Below are 20,319 nucleotides of genomic sequence, written 5' to 3' on the forward strand. Positions count from 1 at the left end.
GCAAGGTGGACACCTGCCAGGAGTCTGCAGGTGTGGGAGGATGGATGTGAGGGCCCGAGACTCGGTGACAGGGAGAGGGAGGGTGCTGCAGACAGACGACATCTCCTGGGGGGAGGAGGATGAGAGATGGGAGGGTGGTGACGAAGGAGTGGGTGGGGAACAGATGTCTAAGTCGAGAGGAGGGAGCAAACAGTGCAGGAAAGAGAATGAGTGGGAGGCAGTTGTCTGCTTCTGCGGCCGAGCAGGAGGATGAGGGCCTCAGTGCTTCGAATCCCCACTGCTCTGGAGCTGGGTCTTTGGGTTATGTGGGTCCTGGATGATGTGGGTCTAGGTTAAAAGATTGGCATTCCATAAGGACACAAGAGGGTACTTTCCCAACTGCCTCCTGCCCTCTGCTACCATAGGACCTCCAGACCCCCTTAAACCCCCTGGGGCCAACTCATATCTGCTCATGAACACAGTGACCTCTGTGACAACCTCCACATCCATGTTCCACGGCCACTGCTGATCAAGATCCTGCTGCCACCACCAACCCCGTCACCCCTGCAGACGTGCTGTGCTGATCCACTCTGCACTGGGCCAGCACCCTTGTGTGCTGATGGCACTGCCTCCCCTGGGCCCTCGAAGCAGCAGCACCAAGCTGCTTACTCCGATCCAGGGGTGAGGAGCCTTTTCTCCCAGTGTTGAGACACCCTCAGCCAATAGGTTCCCAAAGCTAAATGTCCTTCGTTCCTCCAGTGGCCAAAGGAAGAGCATTCGTTACAAGTTGGCAAGTGCCTGGAAGGCCCAGGTCACACAAAGAAAGGGACTGAACAGGTTGACCCCTACTAATTCCCTACCCTGGTCCAATCAGCTGTGTCCAAGGTCAAGGTCATGTGCACAGCGGAGGCCATGAGTAGGGGTTGCTCCTAGTAGGACCAGCATCACTGCTCGTGCAGCATCTCTAACATAAAAAGCTACCATATTTTGAGTGCTCAGGACGTGTCAAACGCTAGGCCAAGTACCTTAAATGCATGTCATTAACTCTCACAACAACTCTTTGAGGTAAGCATTGTTACTCCTTTTTTATGGGTGTGGAAATTGAGGTTAAGAAAGGTAAGTCACTAACTAGCCTGATGATGTGTAGCCAGTGGGTGGCAGAGCTGGGATTCAAACCCAAATCTTTCTGAGTCCAGAGCACATTCATGCTCAAAACCACATCCTCACTCATTGTTCTCACCACACTGGTTCAGCCTGGCCAGTTTCTAGGCCAAAATGACCACTTTGAGGGCTGAGTAATTTGGTTTGTTCTTATCTATACTGACTTACTTACTGATTCAAGAAATAAAAATGGTGCACTTACTCCAAGACAGGCACCGCCCCTAGTGCTTGGGACACGATGGAGAATTAACTCATGGGACTTCTAGTCCAGAAGGGAATGACATGAATGAGCATCTTACATTAAGGCGGGGGAGGGGGAGTAGGAACTGATCTCACCAACAGGATGGGCAGTTTGGAAAACTTTCATAAGGCACCCCCAGCCTCCTGGTTGTCACATGGTCCTGGGAAAGGGGAAGTCAGGAGATAGGGTTCTGGTCCTGCCTCTGCTGTTTCCTAGCTTCATTTCCGTTCTCTGTGCTTCAGTTTCTTCATCCGTACAAACAAGGGGTTGTGTTTAGATGGTTTCTTAACTCTCTCCAAGTTTGATGTCCTCTGAGTCTATAATGAGGGTAAAAATTGCTTGGTAGGATCCACTCTGGCTTTAGGCGTGGTCAACCAGAGAACCACAGAGTGGGTACAAGCCTGGATGACTGGCCAGGTGTGAGTCTGGGGAATCCTGTTTAGAGGACAAGAGACATCAAGGAGGGTGGAGTCTGGAATCCAGTGAGTGAAATACTGCAGCAGCGGCTCCAGGGGGAAGAAGTCCCTTGCAGGACCCAGACCTTCAGGGACCCTGTGAGGGACAGCCTGGTGCCTATGTTCACATATGGTCTCCCGGAATTGGCATATTGACTGTGATGAAAATCCAAAATAAAGGGGGAGGGTATAGCTCAAGTGGTAGAGCACATCTCTAGCATGTACGAGGTCCTGGGTTCAATCCCCAGTCCCTCCGCTAAGAATAAATCAATTAACCTAATTATCTGCCCCCCCCAAACCTACATAAATAAATGTCACTGTTCAAAACATAAAAAATTTTTTAATTCAATTTTAAGAGGCCCAAAATAAGGGACTTGTGTCCTCTAATCTCCTGCCTGCAAAAGGGAGCACAAATCTATTCATATCATTACAAGGTCACAGACTCAGCTTTGTATGGCTTTTAATGGGTTATTGGAAAAACTCTAACCAGAGGGAAGCTGTGGTATGTTACTGTAGTGATAACCACACTTCCAGACAACACTGTGACCTTCCATAATGAGAATTTATTGGCTTAAAGAGTATGGCAATTGGTAAGTCTCTTAATACAGTTATCTGCTGTCCCCAAATGTATCAACTGTATATATTCCCCCAGCAGGGCGCGGGCATGCCCATTTTGCTGCAGTGGGGTCATAGTTTGGAACTACTTGGTTTGGGCTGAGTTGAGATGGTTGGACCTCCCTGGGCAGGATCATAGGATCGCCAGCTTGGTCTCCCCATCAGACTGGTCACCTCCCAACAACAGGTCGGGGTAGCCCAGATTCTCCATCAGCCCCACCCCCACCCCAGGACTTAGAACCTATACCAAGAATCACAGCTCTTTCCTAGTCCAGATAAACTGACAGATGCCAGGCTGCGGGAGGGCCTCCTCCAGACACCTCAACATTGAGAAAAGAAAGAGTGGGTTCCCTACTGCCCCTGGGATTGGAATGCTTGGGGTGGATAAGTTTGCCAACCCTCTTTGGACTTGGTCTGCTGGTCTCACTCGGTGAGGAGAACGGAGACAGGGCTGCCGCTCCTGCCCTGGGGTTTCCGAGGGTCAGTCTGTGTGTTCAGGTACAAGTTGCCCTGAAAGGTGCCCAGCTCGGCGGGAGAATGGGAGCTGGAACCCAGATCTCACTCCAATCACCTATATTTGGGTGGGGGAAGGAGAAGGAGAAGTTTTTTCAAATTTGCACAAAAGCGCCCTTTGGGCTGTTGGTGGCTCTGGGTTTCCTAAGCTCCTGCAATTGCATCTGTCACCCCCTTAATCTATTCTCCCTTGCCACATGCCTTCTCACCCGCCGAAATGTGATTCTAGAAACTCATGATCTGCCCTTGGGTGTCTCTTCGTGAACTGTTTCTGTCCTCATTTTTGCTCTAGCTCACTTCTCAGACTTCAGACTGATTCTGTCACCACTTTCTTGATGACCTGAGCTGAGAATCAATATATCTGGGGAAAGCCTGGCTTCAGTGAAAGCAAAGTGCCAGAAGCATTAGCAGGAAAGGTCAAGAATGTAGTGAAGGATGTTCTTATGAGAAATGCAGTTCCTAAGGACATAAGGAAAGGGATTGGTTAGGGAGAGGCCAAGGAGGACATGAGCCTGGGTTGGGAGGGCAGAGCTAATGGGCATACGGGAGGAAGAAAGCTCTGGATCCAGAAGGGACTCCAGGAGCAGAGCTGGTGGTGTCTGCCGCCCTCCCAGCACTCGCAGCCTGTGGCAGGAGCATGGCAGGAGCTGCAGATGGGGGCGTGGGGTGGCGGTGGTTAACATCTCTGAGGTGCCTAGAGCAGCGTCTGGCACACAGTTGCTGCCATTTCAGTGTCTGAGAAAGAAATATGGATACAGTGTTATATTCTGTGGCTGTTCTTTATCTCAGAAGGCATACTCGTTTCAAACAAATCTCCAGTGCCTGGGACAAGCCACAGGAGGTCCCTCAGCATCTGCAGAGCAGGTTCAAAGGGCAGAGCTGCTTGAATGGTAGGTGCTTTCTCACCCACATCTTTATCATCTTTATTCCATGGTCCTCGCTTTTCCCTGCCCACCCTTGGAATAGAGTCTCTCAGAAGACTCCTTTACCTCCCCAGGTCCAAAAAACTGGCCCGTAACGAAACTAGACTGTAAACTTTTTGAAGACAGGGACGACTTGTGTTCATGTTTGCATTCCCAGTGACGCACTGCACCTGGCACTCAGGAGATGCTTGTTAACTCTTTGTGAAACAAACGTCTAGCCCAATTCTGAGGCAGAAATAGCCAGCAAGTATATACGAATCAGGTACAATGATGTTTACGGAGAAGCTGGATCAACACCAAATAGATTAATTACAGAACAGCCTCAGCTAGGTCCATGTGGAGGGTCTGATTATTGGTGTCTGTGCAGAATGGTTAACTCAGCAAGTCTGAGTTGCTCAAGCCTTGCACATTTCAAAGAAAGGCCTGTCTTCAGGACTGGCTCTTGACCTGGCTCCTAGCAGATGGGCTTTGAGAGCTTGGAATAGCCTGCTTGATAAAAGTTTTTTCCCAGTGTCTGAAGCCTTGGGCCACACTGTCCCAGTCTGACCAGATAGTTTATGCTAACAATGTGACTTTTGGTGAATGCCTGTTTTTGCTTGTCTGAGGCCCTGTGCCATGTATATCAGTTTGACCCCTAGAGGGCAGAGAGCTAGAGACTGGCTAGCTAAGATCAGCCACTGGGCACTGTATGCCTACCTGACGAGCCCCCAGTAAAAACCCTGGACAGTAAGGCTTGGATGTGCTCCTCTGGTTGGCAATACTTTGCATGTGTTGTCACACGCAGTTTCTGGGGAAATTAAGTGCATCCTCGTGTAACTCTTCTGGGAGGGGACCCCAGCAGGTTGAGCCTGGTTTCTCCTGGACTTCACCCCATGCTCTTTTCCCCCTTTGCTGACTTTAATATGTGTCCTTTTGCAGTAATAAACATAAGAGCTTTTCTGATCCTGTGAGTCCTTCCAGTGAATCACTGAGCCTGAGGGTGGCCTTGGGGACTTGCAACACAACGTCTGTGATGAAAGAAGGTTGTCTTCAGCGGCACCGAGGCCTGTGCATGGAAGAACTTCATTCATTCATGCAACAGATACTTACTGAACATCTGCAATGTGTGCACGCTGCATCCTAGAGTGTAAAACAAGGGTTACAGGAGCTGCCTCACCCAGAGGCACCAAGAGCTGGAAGTGCCTTTGAGTTTATGTCCCCCAGGGCGGTGGAACCAGTGACTGATGGGTACAGGAGTATGAAACAACAGTCCTTTTGCCCCAAGAATGGCTACAAATTATACTCCTGAGCTCCCCATAGGGTCAGACTGAGGCTGGGACTTCACCTGAAATCAAACACTGGCTTCTTCTTCCCTATTCTGCTGTCCCCATCTCTTTACAGAAGCAGGAGTGTTTCCTTAGTAAACCACTTGACCTAAGACAGTAGACAGTTCAAGTACCAGAGCAACCTGTACTCCGGCCTGCAGTTCTTTATGGAGAAGGGACAAAATGAGGGGTTGGGGAAAAGTTGAACCCATTTCCATGGCAACCTGGAGTAGCATTCCTCTCCCCTTGCCCGGTCTGGACCACTGAAATCTCCCTGGCCTGGCTTCTCTAGAAAGGGCATCATTAGCATCCAAGGAGAGGTAGCACCAGGCTTTGGACTGTCCTGAACTACAGGAAACTGATGGAAATGGCAAATTCGGTACTGATTCCAGGCAAAGCCAAAGGCAGCCCAACTTGGGGCAAATAACTTCAAAATTCACATAGAGAGGACTCATCCTTTTTAATAAGCCTTGAAAGCTGTCCAGACAGTTCAGAGTATGCTGAGACCAACATGAGTCTTGGCTGAAAGATCAACTTTCCATCCCATCTTTGCTCAGCCTGCCCTCTGCTGGAGTGACTTGTGAACAGCGGCTAGTCTGGAGGGACAGCGCCAAAAGCAGGAGGCCTCCAGTATCCCATTGAAATCCTACTCATCCTCAGAGACTAACTTAAATGTCATCTCCTCCAAGAAGCCTCCCTGATTCTTGCAGCTGGAAGCAAGTTCTTCTACTGTGAGCTCTCACGGCCCTTTATTTACACTTCCCTAATGGTGCTGTCTACCTTATATCGTGGTTATATAGTATGTATGTTATCTCCCTGGCTAATTTGTAAGATCCCAGGGAAAAAGGATTTCCTTTTTTTCCTCCCTTTTCTAGAAATTTACTGTCAAAGGATTTTGTACCTGCCCAGAAATGTCTCTTACAACTAAACCCAAAATTTCCATGATTAAAGGGAGTCTTTTGAATTCAGATAAATCTTCAAAAAGACTCAATTAAAATGTAACTATGAAAAGATGTAATCATATTGCCTGGACTGTGAGTCATTAACCACTCAGGGCATTAGCAAGTCAGCTGTGCCAGAGCTCAGAGCCGTGGTGTTATGGGAAAATTTTTTAGGTGGCAAAGAAAGATGATAAAAGGAAGAAGGGTCAAGAATAAAGGCCGAGAGAGTTCGGCCAAGATGGCGGAGTAGAAGGACGCGGTGCTCACCTCCTGGGAATACAACAAAAACTACACCTACACGTGGAACAATTCTCACAGAATGCCTGCTGAACTTTGGCAGAATATCCCTTACATTGGAAATACAAGGAGAATCCTCATAAAACTGGGTAGGATTAAAAAAGAAAAAAAAAAAGGAAATTGGGGCCAGACCTGTCCCCCACGGAGGGAGCGGCAAAGTAGGAAAAAGCGCCCTCACCCTAGGAAGCCCCCTGCAGCGGGGAGGTCAGCGGGGACAGAAGGGAGCCCCAGGGGCTTAAAGGGGAAGCAGCAACCGCATGGCAGACAGAACTGAGAGAAATGGCGGGGTGGGGGTGGCTATAACTCAGTGGTAGAGCACATGCTTAGCATGCAAGTAGGTCCTGGGTTCAATCCCCAGTACCTCCATCAAAAAAATAAATAAAACCTAATTACCTCCAACCCCCACCCTCCCAAAAACCTAAACTAATAGGAAGAAAAAACTGGAAAAAAAAAAAAAAAAGAGCTGAGAGAAACCGGCACAGAGGACAAACAAGTTTCTACTGTATAGCACAGAGAACTATGTTCAGTATCTTGTAGTAACCTATAACAAAAAAGAATATGAAAACAAATATATGTATGTATGTATATGACTGAAATTTTATGCTGTACACCAGAAATTGACACAACATTGTAAACTGACTATACTTCAATTTAAAAAAAAATTGAAAGGAAAATAAAGGAGGAGAGTTTGATCACAAGGCAGTTCCGAAGATAGCTGGCTGGGGACGTTGGAGCACTGGAGCAAGGCAGAAGCTGACTCAGGACTCACCCTGCGCTAGATGTTCCAGAAAGAAAGGTGTGGGACGAATATCGGAGGTGCTATTGGATCTTGTAAGATCCGAAAAGAAATTATTGTCTCAAAATAAAAAAAGAAAACAGTAAAACAAAATTAATATATACTTAATTAAATGTTACTAAAACATAACTTTATGTCAGCTTCATTAATTGCTAAATTTATCACTTATAAATATTCATTCCATTTGAAAAGAATTCGTGGGTTAGATTTTCTCACTTCATAAGAATTCCTGAGGAGAGACACTGACTCCCAGCAATTTGTAGCCAAATGCAAATGAAATATTACTTATAACCAAATAATTTCCAAAGTAAAATGACAAAACTCCATTCAAATTTGCAGGGCAAGGGGCCAGGATATAGCTCAGTGGTGGAGCACATGCTTAGCACGCACGAGGTCCTAGGTCCAATCCCCAGTACCCCTATTAAAATAAGTAAATAAATAAACCCAATTACCACCCCCAAATTTTTTTAATTTGCAGGGCAAAATTATGTTTAATGTAGGATGTGAGTGTATTTGAATATATTTGATATAATATAAGTAGGAGTCCCTGGTGCTGACAAAGTCTTAGAAACAGCCCTCAGTATCTAGGATCAACTTCATCCACCCCCTTCAGTTTCACTCTTGATGATGCCACACCTTCCACAAGCAGACAAGCTGCTTCCTTCTCTGAAACACAATTTGCATTGACCTTCTTGTCCATCTGCAAGGGCCAATCCCTTAGAATTAATTGATGGATTAAGTGCTTGGAATAGATAACTGAAAAATTTTCCTGTTCCCAAGGGATGCCCCAGAGAGAACCCGTGTTATTCATTCCTTACATGTATTTTTTGAGTATTCTCTGCATTTACAAGCAAAAACTGAAGACATGCTCTTCTTCTTTTTACACAGCTATTAATGTGTGTACATCACTCACGCTGCTGTGTTCCTGGTCCTTTCTACTTAACAGTGGAATCCCCTTTTTAAAAATCTGTAATTATGAGGAAACTACTGGTAACCCTCCCGCAAAATGGTCAGAAGAGGGAGAAACATACAGCCCTTTGGTGGTAGAAGCAGTTTGTATCTAGTCAGAAAACACTGAGCTACAGAATACCGTTAAAGAGAACATCCAAGTCATTTTATGCAGAAACAATTTGGACATTGGTAGAGAATGCCGAAGTCAGGGGATATGGAATGAGTGAGCCGTGTAGAAGCCTGATGGCCAGGAGTGACACCTTTTTTTTTTAATCACAAGAGAAACAGTGATAGAGAAGGCCAATGCGTCATCTTTCTCCTCCTCCTCCTTTCTTTCCTTTCTTATTCTTGCTGGAAAAAAAAAAAAAAAAAAAAAAAGATGGCTGAGAAGCCTGGAGGCAAAGGCACATGGAAGCAAAGAGAGGCCAGCTATTCAATAGAAGTTGAGAACTCTGGAGGGAGGTGGGGGTGAGGGTTGGAGCGCCTGGTCATAGCAGAGCTGCAGAGAACTCAGCACTGATGCAAGAGACCAGAGAAGCTTGGCTTAAGTCCATAGTTGAGGGAGAAAAGGAAGAAGACCCAAGATTTAGTCAAGCCATGTTTTCTCTACTTCCATTTAGAAACTTAAAGAAGACAACAGAGTGATACTTAGTGGCTGCTGTGGACCAGGCAGGAGGACACAGCAGTGAGCAAAACAGATCAAGTCGGTGTTTCACAAGGCTCACTTTCTAGTTAGGGAGAGACGCAACACACAGGTAGATGGCCGATATACGGGACATAATATCAGGCTGTGATCAGTGCTACAAAGACAAAGAAGCAGGGTAATGGGACAGGTTAATGGGGCAGAGGGGGAATTTGACTTTAGACAGGGTAGTCAGGCAATGACTTTCTGGGGGTGGGGTGAGGTCTGGGCAGAGACCCGTAGAAAGCCAAGGTCTGAACTATTTCAGTATCTGCCTAATGAGTGTTCCAGGTGCAAGCGACCGCACTTAGCCATGCACTCGGCTTGGTGGGAGACGAGGCTGGGGAGCTGCTCACCTGGGGCAGAGTCCCAAGGAAGAGGCTCTTTAGTGGGGGGAGACCAGCATGTGAAAAAAATGGAATGGAATAGGATAGAAAATAAAACATCAGAATGCATTGTGGGTGATACAGTAACTATTATTTTGGGAATTTTTTGTTTCAAATATGTATGCATAAGACACAGAGAACAAACTTATGGTTACTGGGGGTAAAGGCGGTGGGAAGGGACAAATTGGGAATTGGAAATTTGCACCTCTTGGGGGTTGATGGAAATATCAGCTATCCTGATTGTGGTAATGGTTTCATGGGTATATATATCTATCAAAATTCATCAAATTGTACATCTGAAATATGTATAGTTTACTGTACTGGAATCATACCACAATAAAGGTGTAAAAAAAGGATAATATAACAAAAGCATAAAAAAACAAAATAAGTATGTGTACAGAACATAAAGAGTGTTTCTTACACTAGGTGTCCCAGTTGGAAAAGTCTGAGAGCCACTGATGTGAAGGTCCTTAATCTGGACCTGGATCATGTTTACACACACGCACACGCATATTCTCATATTGTAGTAACGTACACAGTATCCACATACACAAATAGTAATGTACGTGTATAGCAATAGACTTTTATTCTGAAATAATTTTCGATTTTATAGAAAAGTTGTAAGGATAAAATACAGGAAGTTCCCATATACCAACCCCCCCACCCAGTTTCCCCAAATGTAAACATCTTACATTACCATGGTGCTTTGTTAAAACTAAGAAAATGACATTGGTATATTATGATTAACTGAGCTCTAGACTCTATCTGGATTTCAGTCGTTTTTACAGTTTTTATTTCCAGGATGCGATCCAGGACCCTGCCTTACACTTAGTCATCATGTCTCCTTAGGCGTCTCTGGCCTGTGATAGTTTCTGTCTTTCCTTGTTTATCATGACCTTGACAATTTTGAGCAGTATTGGTATAAGGTATTTTAGGAAGGACCCTGCAGAGGTGGAAGGCCTCATATCCTGTTGGGGGTGGACGATGATGACCTGACTTATCCCTGGTGGTGTGAACCTTGATCGCTTGAGCCAGGTTTCTCCACTGTGAAGTGACTATTTTTCCCCTTTCCATTCTGTATTCATTAAGTTCAGTCCACATGAGGTGAGAATTAAGCTCCACCTACTAAGGGTGGAGTGTCTACTTACATTATTTGAAATTTTTCTGTAAGGAAGATTTGTCTTTTGTCCCCTATCTATGCACTGAATCACTAATTCATGCCAAGATGACATACATATTCTATACTTTGAGTTGTCATCCAATACCACGCGATTTATTTTATTGCTCTGGTCGTCCAGGTTTTAGCCAGTGGGAGCTCTTTCAGGTTCTTTCCTGTGTCTGACATCCTTCTGGTTTTTGGCACTACCTGGCTTTCTGGCACCACAAGTGGCTGATCTTTACATTTTTAAAGTTCTGCTGCTCTGAAGTGTATCACTTTGTTGTTTTTTCCCAGGAAAACTTTCCTGTTTATACCATCGTATTAGACATGAGCTGGAAGGGGAAAGTGGGTGGAGACTCTGGCCGGCACTCGGAATCTATTCTCTACTTCCGGAATTCACACAGCTACCAGGTAAGCCTAGCTTTCCCAGCCCTTTTTGCAGCAAGGTGTACCTCTCGACTGAGTTCTGGCCAAAGATTTGTCAGTGGAGGTGAGGTAAGCCACCCCCCAGTCCTTGCCCTTACAAAGACAGAGTGTGAATGAGCTCCCTGGGTCCCTCTCTTCCTTCCTGCTGGCTGACAGATGGCGAGATACACAGCCGCCTTTTCCCATTAGCTGGAGCAGCAAGAGCCCAGACCCCGTGTTGGGAAGTGGTTTTCCGGCAGCTGAACTGAGGGAGTCCCCCAACCTGTTCTCTATCCCCGGGAGTCTTCATAACACCACACCTGCAGGACCAGCAGACAACCACCAGCGAGTGGCCCTCACACTGGAAGAGGGCACGGTTGAGCAGCCTGCTAAAAGCACGACTCGGGCAAATATGCTCAAGGAGAGATGAGATGCTAGAGCCACCTTGCCACAGCCCAGCTCCCCCCTGCAAAAGGTGGTGGGACAGAGGGTGTCTGCCTGGGGAAGGCTTGGCTTGGGGGCCAGATGAAGGTCTGGGGCCCAGCTCCTCACTGTCAGTGGGTAGTTAGTTGCCTTGGTTAGTTGCAAAAAGGAGATATGGTTCTGATTTCACTTTTCTTTCCTCTCTCCCCCCCTCTTCCTTGCTCCCTTTTAATTACAACAAACAATTACTGATCAGAAACCATGAAATATTTGAGAAGTAAAACGAGCTAAGTGATATTCTGAATCCGTAGGTAAGGATCAAGGGAAAAGTTTATTGAGTTCCTACTATATGCCAAATGGTATGTCACACAGATTATAATATTCTTAGTAGCGACACTGAAAGCGAAATATGTTCTCACTGTTAAAAGGGAGACAGTGGTCAGAAAGGTTAAGTAACTTTCTCAAGGTTGCACAGCAGGAAATCCACAGAACTGGGACTGAACTCAAGGCTGGCTGTCCCTAGCTCTCTCTCTCCCCTTGTCATCTCTGTGTCTCCTGGGGTACTTGGGGCCTGCTGTATATTTTGTATTTTTCTACTTGACCCTGTTCTTTCTGGAGGGGTTATCTGTTGGAACCCAGCATGGGAGCCCTATCATTAGGATCATTGGCCTCCTTTCCTTCTGGGCGCTTGTGATGGACTCTCTCACTCTGACACTGGACCTTCTTTGGTGTCATGTGTCCATCTCACAGCCCTAGAGTCCGTTTGGGTTCTTCCTATACCATCACATGTGGGGGACGTGTGCCTGGAACTGAGGGGAGGGGAGGGCTGTGGGCAGAGTCTCCGAACCGTCTAGTAATATAGAACCAACTCAGGTGTTCTGTGAAAACATGCAGAACACTTGTGGGGCTGTTTTTTGCCTGGTGATGTCTGCTAACATCATCTGAGCGGCCTGGTGCTTAGTTACATGTGCTTTGGAGTCCTATATCCTGGGTTCATCTCCAACTCTTGCTACTACACCAGTTACCTATGGCTCTGTGACAAATTACCTCGAAACATAGTGGCAACTATTTTACTGTATCAAGTGATTTTGTGGGTCAGGAATCCAGATGGGGGTTGGCAGGACAATTCTTTTGTCCACGTGGCATTAACTGAAGTCATTTGGTGGTATTCAGCTGGCAACTGAGCTGCTCAGAGGGGCCCAAGATGGTTTTACTCATATCTGGCGCATCATGGGGTGAGCAGGAAGGCTGGGCTCAGCTGGGCCGCTGTCTCTTTGGCTTATGATACTATGATTGACATTGCTTTTTCATATATGTCAGGTACAAAATGGAACACAGCTTCATCTAGTTGTGAGCCTCTTCCTTTCTGTCCTGTAAAGTTCTTGGTTGGTCTTTAGGAGAGAATTAGAATTTTGGCCATTCCTCCAAAGGGAGATGTTTGCTTTATTACGACCAGTTTGCCCCTGCTGCCCTGTTTCTCTGCCTTTCTGTGACTACAATAACCTTTTGTTTCAATGAGAAATCTTTTAAAAGACATTTTAAACATCAATTAAATTCATCTGCAGTGATGCCAATAGCCTAGCGATGGCCAAGTTCACACATGTGAAGGCAATGACACAGCTGCTGCCTGGCCAACAGGGACTGTAAGAGGATTCTTAATTTCAGAGATGTTAAAATGTGAAAAAAAATGTGCATCTTAGAACTGATGAATCAGTGTGTTGAAGGAAAAGGCAGAGTCAGAAAATTACTATTTACAGAATTAGAGGAAGTCTTACATACTTGTATAATTTGGGCTGAAAATAAGAAGAGATGTATTTCAGGGACCTAGAAGAAAATCAGGGAAAAGGTCAAAATAAAATAACATAGTTTGCCTAAAATAAATATACTCTGCTTGATGGAGGCTGGTATTCATTAACTTGATGTAGAGAAGCATGGCTAGTCTCCTTCTCCCCTTGGGAGTCAAGGTGACACGATAACTGAGAGCAACTGGCTTTCCAGAAAAATGTGTGCATATATGTTTATTATAAATTTTACTGATATGAAGGATGTGTAGCACACAGTTTACAAACATTATTAAATATAATACTCTTTGTTTAAATTACCAATTAGCCAATTAATTTTCACATAAATTTTCCCTGATTCTGTATCCGCAGCCAACCTATGGTTGCAATTGACAAGTGAGTATAGTTGTGACATGAGTGTCGGCTGATATTTTTGTTTACAATAATGAATAAGAGCAAAGTGAAACAGTGAAGTCCTATGTTGGAACTTCACTGGTTTGTCAATCAACAAAAGGATCAATCAAGCCCTGAATTGTAATGAGTGCCAATTGTCATAAATACTCCTATTGTGATCAATTTCAAGCTGTCAATGTGATCTTACAGTGTGTGGAGTTGGGAAGAGATGTGGAGTGGCACATTATTTAGTATTTCCATCCTACAGATATGAGATGTAAATAATCTTGAGGGCATAGACCCTAGTCCAAAGTACTGATAATAACTAGTAAATGATGAATTTTGAGTAGTCTCTTGTTTTAAATATAATTTATTGAATCATAAATTTTGCATCACTTAATTTTTAATCATGGCTGTGCTTAACCAATGTTCACAAAATTCCTGAAATTTTTAACTGTCAGCTCTTGCAAGGCTGTGTGAGTCAGCTCTGGCACACCTCTGCTTTGGAGTCACACAAGTTCAGGTTTCTAGTTAACTTTGCTGGTTCCCTGTTCTCCAACCATGGGCAAGACACCTAGCCTCTTCAAGTCCAGTTATTTCTACAACAGGGTGAATAATACCTCCATCATAAAGTTGAGTGAGCATAGAATGACATCAAGTCTGTGGAGTGCCAAAATCAACACAACAAAAGTCGGAGCACAATATTAATTTTTTTTCAATTAATGCATTTGGCTATTCAGGAGGTATATTGATTTCTTTATATGTAACAGCTATTTTATTATAGATCCTAATGTGCTGATGTCAAAACATGCTATAGTCGTCATCCCTAATAGAAAGAAACAAAAGGTGATTTTTTTTTAATTGAAAGATAATTGATCTACAGCACTATGTTAGTTGTAGGTACACAGCGTAGTGATTCACTATTTCTATACATTACAAAATGATCACCACACAATGTTAATTTTTTCCCTTTCTCTTGTCTGATCTATCCTGAACACTGCTTGTTAAAAATTATCTTCCTGAAACAGAGATATTGCTGTCATCTCTCCTACTTACACTGGTATTAAACATAAACTTCAATTTGCTATCAGAGTCCACATCTCACCAATCTCATTTTTTCATTACTCCTCTGGAGGCTGTCTGTGCCCCAATACAAATGTGTTGTCATCTCCCACATGGTCCCGAGGGACCCCCATCTCTACACCTGAGCTCCCAGCATCCCTTCCCATTGAGAACTTTGTATTATCTGTGCCACCCTCTTCCTTCCCCATCAAAACACACCTCCACGAGGCTTCCTTTTTTAGCTGCATCTCATGATCATATCTAATCTCTACTGAGTGCTGGGGGTGTGCCAGGAACTGTGCAAAGTTTTCATATGCATTATCTCATTTAGTCCAATTTAAAGATGAAGAAACGGAGGCACAGTGAGCATAAATCATTTGCCCAAGGTCACACACCTAGTGAATGGTAGAGCTTAGACCTGCAACTCAGGTGGTCTAACTCCAGAACTTGGGCTCTTAGACATCTTGCCCCACTTAACTGCTTGACTAATTACCTTTTAAATGAAATTACCTCTGGTTAATATTAATGTATTATATATACTGTTATATATCATGTTTTTGGCCATTTTCATGTCTAGTTTTACATGTTTTACTATAGTACCATCTTCTTAAGGGTAGAATTATTCATTTATGAAATATTTATAAAGTGCCTTCCCTATGCATCAGGTGCTATACTAGGCACTGGGGACATAGGGCCAGTCCTTAGGTAAAGAAATGATGAAACATCCATACAGTGGAATACCATGCAGCAATAACAAAGAATGAGGAGGCTCTTTAGGGAAGGTCATTAGAAGAGTTCCAAGATACACTGTTAAGTGAATAAAAGCAAGGGGCAGAACACTTTGTACACTATGCCACCTTTTATGTGAAATAGGGAGAGGGATTAAGACTTCTTCCATTGGTTCTTACCTGTTAAAATAAAAGACTCAGTTTTTATCAATATGAAGTTCATAGTTCAGACAACACACTATAATAATGCTATCGTTGATGTACAATGGAAACTTGACCTTCAAAAAAATTTATTCTGAAATTTTCAGAAATCCAAAAAATAATGAATACCACTGTGGTAGTGAAGGCCAGATATTTAATGACGTCTCATGCTCCCCGTACAGGATATAGAGTTGTTGCTAAGAAGTGGCTTCTAGCAAAGGACTTTGTTTCTCAGCCTTCCTTGCATGTAGGACCGTGTGATTAAGTTCCGGCCAATGGAATGTGGGCAGAAGTGATTTGCCCACTTCTAGGCCTAACCTGGATCTGCAGGCTGCGTGTTGATATCCAGGAAGTTCCTGAATGACTGTGTGGAGCAAAGCCCCTTTACTCCCCTTCCTGCTGCCCACGGGGCTGCAAAGGAGAAATTAAATTCTATTGTGTTTAGCCAGTGAGATTACAGTGTATATTCGTTACTGCATTTTGTGTCACCGTCATTAATACACCACCCTGGTGTACCATTTTCCTCTCAAAGTATAACTGAAAATTTTAGATGACTCTTTCAGACTCTTCCTAATTCATCTCACCTGATAAGCATATCTTGGTACACTGGCTGGAAGACTGGCTGAAACACTTGCACAAATTGATTTTTCTCATTTTTACCTAATACCTATGGTGGGATCATTCATATCACAGGCACATGTGACATCTCACTCTTTAATCGATCCAATGTTTCCATTTTCTTGGCAGAACTATATTTTCTTAGACCTTTTAACTTCTGTCTCTAGTGTTAACAGCTGCCAGCTTTCCTCTTTTTTTCCTCCTTTTAAACATTTTATTATGAGATGCATCCTACCTACAGCAGAGGGCATAAGACAGAGAGTACATTTTTCAAGAAGAATTAGAAAACGAAGAACCGAGTTAAGAAACAGAACATGGCCGGCCCCTAGGCAGTCCTCCGGTTGTCCCTCGCCAATGATCATTTCCTTCCTTCCCTCTCAGAGGCAGCCACTCTCCTGACCTTGGTGATAACCATATCCTTGCTTTTCTTTATAATTTTGCCACCTATGTCTGATCCCTAAGTTATGTAATGTAGTTGATCCATCTTTGAACTTTATATAAAGGGAGAAATCAGCTGCACCTACTTTGTGTCTTGCTTCTGTGCCGGACACGCTGTGAGAGGCAGCTATGTTGTTTCCTGTAGGGCTAGTTAGTTCATTTCCATTGCAGTAGAGTACTCCTTTCTGTGAATCAAGCATTTAACTTATTCATTCTTGTGCTGAAGGACATTGGACTGTGGTCCACGTTGCTTTTATGAACATTTTTTCCCCACGTGTCCCGGTGCAGATGAGCACGAGTCTCTCTAAGGTACACACCTGAGGGTGAGCTTGCTGGGACATGGAATACACCTGTCTTCAATTCGACTGGATAATTCCACACTGTTCCGCAAAGTGGCTGTACCACTTCATGTGCCCAGCAGTGGTGCAGGAAAGTTCCCCCTGTTCCTCATCTATGCCAACATTTGGCGTTGTCAGACTTTTAAATTTTTTTGTCAATCTGGTAGGCATTTCGTTGTAGTTTTAATTTGAATTTTTCATCATTAATAAGGTTGAACACCTCTTTATGTGTTTATTGACTATTTAGATTTCCTTTCATGTGAAGAGCTTAATATAAGTCTTTTGCCCAGTTTCTAATGGTGGTTTTACTCTTGATTGAAGGATTTATTGATCTTAGACCTACGTCAGTTACACATGTTTCAAATAATTTCCCTACCTAACAAGTGACTTTTCACTTCCTTTACAGTATCTTTTAGAAAAAGGCCACTCTTCTTTTAAAAAAATTGAAGTATAATCAGTTACAATGTGTCAATTTCTGGTATACAGCACAATGTCCCAGTCATGCATATACATACATATATTCATTTTCGTATTCTTTTTCACTGAAGGTTATTATAAGATATTGAATAGAGTTCCCTGTGCTATACAGGAGAAATTTGTTATCTATTTTTATATATAGTGGTTAACACTCCCAAATTTATCCTTTCCCACCTCTTTTCCCTGGTAACCATAAGATTGTTTACTATGTCTTTGGACTATTTCTTTTGTAGATGAGTTCATTAGGAAAATAGACACTCTTAATTTTGATCAGAAGTGGATTTATCTTTTCCTTTACAGAGAGTGCTTTTTGTGTCTTGTTTAAGAAATCCTTCTTTTCCCTGAGGTCATGAAGTTATTTTCCAGTATTATATTCAAAGCTTTTATAGTCCTGGCTTTCACATTTAGATCTTTATTTCACCTGGAAGCAGAAGTCTAATTTCATTATTTTCTATGTGGTTAACCAATTTCAGCAGCATTTATTGAAAAGTTATTCATTTCCCCATTGATTTGAAATGCCACCTATGGTCATACATTGAGTGTTCATATGTGTGGGGGTCTGTTTCTGGGATTTCCATTCTGTTCCACTGTCTACCCCTGTTCCAATACCATATATTTTCTTCCCATTTCAAGTTTCCTTTTGTCATTCATTTAACACATTTATTGTGAGAGCCTGACAGACCCCCTTCTAGGTACTGGGGTTAAAGCAGTGAATAAAGCAGACATAAAATCTCTTCCCCTCCAAGAGTTTGTGTTCTAGTGGGAGAGTCAGATAATACACAAGATAAATAAATAAAATAGACAGTATGTTAGATAATGATATGTGCTAAGGAGAAATATAAAGCAGGGAAGGGGAATAGGAAGTGTTGGGGGTGGGGCTGAAATTTTGGATCAGATGGCCAGGGAAGGTGTCACTGAGAAGAAGATATTTGAGTTTACATCTAAAGGAAGAAGGGAGCACCCTGTGGCTATCTGGAGGAAGAGAGAAGAAGGCTAATTCAGGCAGAAGGATCAGCACGTGAAAAAGCTCCAGGCCCAGTGGAACACAGGAATGCATAGTCTTAGTCTCTGTAGATGCACATTGTAGCTAGGAAGACAGACTACAAAAATGTACATAGCTGCAGTATATTGTGATTATTTCTCTAACCAAAAAATATACTAAATGATTGACTTTGATGTGGGAGGAAGTTAAGAAAGCTTCATAATAGAACATGTAACTTGATCCTTGAAGAATGAAGAATAGCTGACCCAGGAAGAAAGTCAACTGCACCAGCAAACGACCAGGGCTGACAGTGCATGGTGTATTCACGGACTGCCCAGGACTCGTGTGGCTGGGCCAGTGAATTAAATGGCAGGAGCTGAGGATGAAAAGGTAGTCCGGGGCCTAACTGTGAAGAGCTTTCAATCAATACTGTGGAATTTTGACTTTATTCTGAGAATTCTAAGGAGCCATCAAAGATTATGAAGAGGTGAATTATTTGATTAGTTTTGTGTTTTAGAAAGACAAATCTGGCAGTGTGAAGACAGACGAAACAGGGAGAGATGGGAGGTAGGGGTACTAGCTTGGAAGATGGTTGTATTAGCTGTTGTTGCATTAATGCTGCATAACAGAGCGCTCAAAGTGTTTCTCATTCATAGGTCTGTGGATTGGCTGCAGCTCAGCTGGGGTAGGCTGCGTTCCAGACTCCAGGCTGCAGGGTGGGTCCAGACCCATTCCATGTGTTTCTACATTAGCCCTGGACCAGAGACTACTTTGGGGCTTGCTTTTCTCATGGTAGATCTCAACGCAAGAGACCACGACAAATAGTGTACAGGCACCTGGAAGCCTCTGCCTGGATTATGCCTGCTAACTTTCTATTGAACTAAGCAAGTCAATAGCTCAATCTAGAGTCATGGAGGCAAAGAAATATGCTCTATCTACTCCAGGACATTGCAAGGTCACATGGCTGGGGAGGGAAGCAAGAATTAACCGTATTTCTGTCATTGTGATAGTGGTAAGAGATGATGAGGGCAATGACAGTGGAAAGGTGGGTATAGGGTCAAAGGCATTAGGGAGCAAGAGCTCCCAGGACTTAGGGTCCATTTAGAAGTGAGGTGAGTGAAGAGAAGGAGGTTTCTGTCTTGAGCAGATGGATAATAAACTAATACGTATAGAGTGCTTAGAAGGTGCGAGGCACCATTCTACAGACTTATGTGCACTGACTAGTCTCATCTTCTCATAACAACCCTATGAGAGAGGAGCCATCATTATCTCCATTTAACAGATAAGGAAACCAAAGCACAGCAGTTACATAACCTGCCCTAGATCGTAAGGCACGCCGAGGCCTGAATCTGAATCCCTGACATCTGGCTCCACAGTCCGTGGGGCTGACCACTAGGGATACTCCTCTCATTATGCCTATCAAAGAATGTACTTACTACTGAGACTGCAGGGCAGGGTCATCAGTAGAGTTCCGAAGGCTGATCTTGAGGCATGAGGTATGCTCTTGTAGATGCAATATGACCAAATTAATTGGTAAATTATTTGCAAAGCTACAATAAAATAGGATAAGCCAACAGTAAAATAAATCTAAAGTAGGATAGTCCAAAAGACCACAGGCTAACACGTGAGGCATATTGTTGCAGGGGATTTCACACTGGTTGCAGTGGAAGGGAAGACTAGAGTGAGTGATGTCTTCTACATCACCAATATTTCTGCAGGGCTTGCCAGTGTGGGAGGAGATTAGGAGTAATCTCAGAGATAAAATCTTCAGACTGGAGTCTGCTGGCATCACAGAAAGCTAAGAGATTAAATCTTTTTTCCACTGAAGGGAACAGTAAATTTAGAGGAAGTGGTAATGTCTGAATGAGGGATAGAAGATTAAGTAAATTATTACTGGGTTAAAAGGTAGAAAGGAGAAGTGAAACAGAATATCCAAAGAGAGAAAGTACTGCTGCTAGATTTCCATCAGGAAACCCCAGATGACCTCTAAAAGTAGTGGTGAGAATGAGGACAGAACCAGAGGGTCATAGGCTCTCAGAGTGGGAAGAGGCACCATCGAACTTCACTCTT

General features: G+C 43.8%; 1 protein-coding gene across 1 annotated transcript in view; it reads left to right on the top strand.

Moving 5' to 3' along the window:
• The first annotated feature begins 10,799 nt into the window (after positions 1–10,799).
• Positions 10,800–20,319, top strand: part of SCN8A (sodium voltage-gated channel alpha subunit 8) — a 180,078-nt gene continuing 170,558 nt past the window's right edge. Inside the window, exon 1 of the mRNA XM_031462534.2 lies at positions 10,800–10,898. The gene's annotated coding sequence lies outside the window, so the exon portion shown is untranslated. The remainder of the gene's footprint in view (positions 10,899–20,319) is intronic.

The sequence above is a fragment of the Camelus dromedarius genome, chromosome 11 (genome assembly GCF_036321535.1).
Source record: "Camelus dromedarius isolate mCamDro1 chromosome 11, mCamDro1.pat, whole genome shotgun sequence".
Classification (NCBI taxonomy): Eukaryota; Metazoa; Chordata; class Mammalia; order Artiodactyla; family Camelidae; genus Camelus; species Camelus dromedarius.